The following is a 3648-nucleotide window of genomic DNA, read 5'->3' as shown; positions in this document are numbered from 1 at the left end:
CTCGCAGACGCGCCTGCAGCATCGTTGGAACGACTCTGCCAGGAGGACACCCGGAGTTACAAGCCCTTCCCCAGCAGCAAAGCTCCCATGGCAAAGATGGTGCCCGGCTCTTGGAGCGCGCTCCTCCTGCTGGTGCTCCTCGTCTGCTCCAAGTCGTGGGCGGCCCAGGTCAGTGTCCTTGCACCCCTCTCTCTCTCTCTCTCTCTTCCCACCCGTGAGGGCGGCCACGCCGAGACCCGAAGATCGGGATCTTGGACTTGGATGGTTGGTTTGGAGGCTTGGGCTGGGGCTCAGCGTTTAAAGAGGAATTACGGTACACGGTCCGAGGCATTGCGGGTGTAGTTGAGAAGTTTGTGCAAAAGCGTGGGCATCGCTGGCAGCAGGAAGAAATCCAGGGAGCGCTGAGACACTGTGTCTTTTGTGGGTCTCCGGAGAGCCCCAGGCCACCTGGTTTAGCTGGAGAATGTCCCTGCCCTCCAACCTCCAGCATTTACATTTCTAAGCGACGTATTCTTAATCACACCTCGAACACCCACAGAACTTCTCAGCAGCTGCTAGCATTTCCCCGGTACAGGGGTTTGGGAGAATTGATTTTGAGGCAGCCTCATCCTGAACCTGCAAAACTCACCCAGACAAGCAACTTGCTGTCTGTTTTTCTTTTCCCTGCTCTTTTTACTATTCATATGTGTTCAAATCTTCATTTACTTGATCATTTGTTCACAAGCCATTAAGAATTGATTTAACGGGCTGGGAATGTAGCTTAGTGGTAGAGTGCTTCCTTAGCATGCATGAAGCCCTGGGTTCGATTCCTCAGTACCACATACACAGAAAAAGCCTGAAGTGGCACTGTGGCACAAGTGGTAGAGTGCTAGCCTTAAGCACAGAGAGGCTCAGGGACAGTGCTCAGGCCCTGAGTTCAAGCCCCAGGACTGGCGCGCGCGTGTGCGCACACACACACACACACACATTTGATTTAACAACTTAAGAACTTGGAATTGCCAAGTTCAGAGCTATCATCCATCACACTTGGCAGTGAGGAACTCCTCTCCTTGAAGTCTTTCCCACCCCAGCTACCCCAACAGCCCCCCAGCTACCCCAACAATGCATGAGTGTCTCCTGTGTTAGAACTCTTGATAGGTCTTCCAGGAGCTTGTTTCTCAGAACAAGGAGGTGGGAAGGGGGGGTGTTGTCGCCCCCATTGTGTCGGTGGGAGGGTTGAAATCCAGAGAGAGTGACTTTCTAAGGCCATACAGCCAAGAAGGAATGGTATAAACGTCATAGTCTTCTGTTGAGCTCCTGTCTGCAGGCATCTGTTTATATTGCCTGCACTGGGACTACATTTCTGGGCCAGGCATGACTGCCTTAGGTCTCCTAGAAGCCATCTCAGAGCAGGAAGGGATTCCAGCGGGAGAACTTTCTTCAGACCAAAGATGATCATAATTCAGAAGGTGAGAAATGAGAATTGCAGGAAGCCACCAAGCAGACAGTGACAGAAGCCCAGTTTGGAGCCATAATGAACATACCATCCAGGGAGGTGAGAACTCCCACAAATTTTGCAGATAACACAAGCATCAATGGAAGAAGTATTTTACACAGAAGGTACTTCCCCAAGCCAGCTCCCCTGTCCTGGCTGTGGAGGAACAGGACAGGTATATGCTTGGAGAAGCTCAGGAATGTGGCCCTTGCCATCACTTGATCTGAGCTGCTCAGACCCTCTAGAAAAGGGCAGGTGCCTGTCAGCTAAGGTTGCTCAGAAAACAGCTGAGATAAGGAGAGTTGCATGCATGTTCTGCAGAGTCAGTGCTCCCCAGCTCTGCTTCCAGGAGATCAGGATCTAATCCCTGGCCCCCTGCATCCAGGCTTCTCAGACTCCTTACCTGGAAACCTTGCTTTCCTTATCTGCAAAGCTCCTATCTCAGGTAAAGGAAAAGGGAACAAAATGCTGGGTGCCTGTAGTTCATACCTGTAATTCTAGCTGCACAAGAAGCTAAGATCTGAGGATCACACTTTGAGTTCCAATCCCATGTGCATGTGTGTGCAAAAAGGATTGTCTCTAGATGGTCATTTCAAAATTAAAATGAAACTGTCCTTACACAGCCCTAGGTGATGGGGCTCCCAGATTCCTCCTCCACTCCAGCCCCAGTCTGGGGGGGGCCCTAAGGCCTTCACATTTGTTGGCACAAATCTTCCCAGTTCCTCATCTTTGAGTTGGCTGCTCAGATAAGTATCTCGCTTCAAGGGCCTTTGACCACCCCCCACTCTAAACAGGTCTCCTTCCTGCTCCTGTTTTTCCTCTTGTGGTCTGATGGACCCTGGATGGGATTGACCGTTACTTGTAGGGCCAGGCAGTCTCTGGGCAGATTTTGGCTGTACATTATTTCACCTGAGGGGCTTCCAGAAGTCTGGTGCCAGCCTCACCCCAGACACTCTGATTCAGTTGGCTGGGACATCATCATGTTGAAAACTGCCCCTTACTGAGTCTAACAAAGACGGTGCCCAAGACCCAGGGCAATTCTAACTTTGGGAGTTACTCATTGAGGATGAGGAGAGGACTGAGGGTAGAGGAGTTCTGGGAGGATGCAGGCTTAGAATCATGAAAAGCATGTATGTGTTACAGGATGTATATACATGTGAATGTCTGTGGTATTGTGTGTTACAGTATATGCCCACATGTGAATGTCTGTGTTATTTTATAGTGTGTGCACACATGTGAATGCCTGCATGTTGTGTGTTACAGGGTGGATGCATGTGTGAATTCCGTGTGTTGTGTGCATTCTAGTATATGTGAGTGTGTTGCATGCATTACAAGGTATGTGCACATGTGAATGTCTGTGTTGTGTTACAGGATGATTACCCATATGACTGTGATATGTGTGTTATAGGGTATATGTACATGTGACCGTCTCTGTTTTGTAGGTTTTAGTGTATGCACATGTGAGCATCTGTGTTGTATGTTTTAGGATGTTTGCACAAGTATTAGCATAGTGTGTACACACTATACTAATCTTTGTTGTGCTACAGGATTGTGTACATGTGAATATGTGTGTATATTAGTGTATATGCACATGAATGTGTTAGTGTCACGGGGTGTGTGCGCATATGAATGTATGTGGGATGTGTGTGTCATAGCCTATGTATAGTAAATGTCTATCTGTGTGTGGGATATTTCAGGGTACATGTACTCGTGAATGACTGTGGGGTATGTGTTACAGTATATGTGTATGCATGAGTATCTGTGCATATGTTAAAGGGCAGTGGGAGGCTTCCCTCTGTAGGCCCTTGAGCAGCCATCTCAGGGGTATACCATCCTGTCTCTTTCCTGCTGCCCCCCAGGACTTTCCACTGTCTCCCAGGAACGTATCTGTCCTGAGTCATTTTGCTGGTGTGTGGGTAAAGGGGAGGTGGTGAGCATTACTCTATGGCCTTCCCACTGGAAAAACAGGAAGGAAAATGTAACAACCCTGCATCTTACCCCATCATCCCAAGAGACTAGGGGAGCATTTGCTGGGCCAACCCCTGCCTCATAGTGGGATGAAATTGTTATATTTCAGGGGTCTCCCTCCCCAAACTGCTCTCTTGATCAGCTGTCTCAGTGTGCCAAATTCCACCATGAGAGATTTATCTTTTTACTGTGTGTGTGTGTGTGTG

The sequence above is a fragment of the Dipodomys ordii genome, unplaced genomic scaffold, assembly GCF_000151885.1.
Source record: "Dipodomys ordii isolate 6190 unplaced genomic scaffold, Dord_2.0 Scaffold47, whole genome shotgun sequence".
NCBI lineage: Eukaryota > Metazoa > Chordata > Mammalia > Rodentia > Heteromyidae > Dipodomys > Dipodomys ordii.
The sequence above is the reverse complement of the archived record's forward strand: the minus strand, read 5'-3'. Positions refer to the sequence as shown.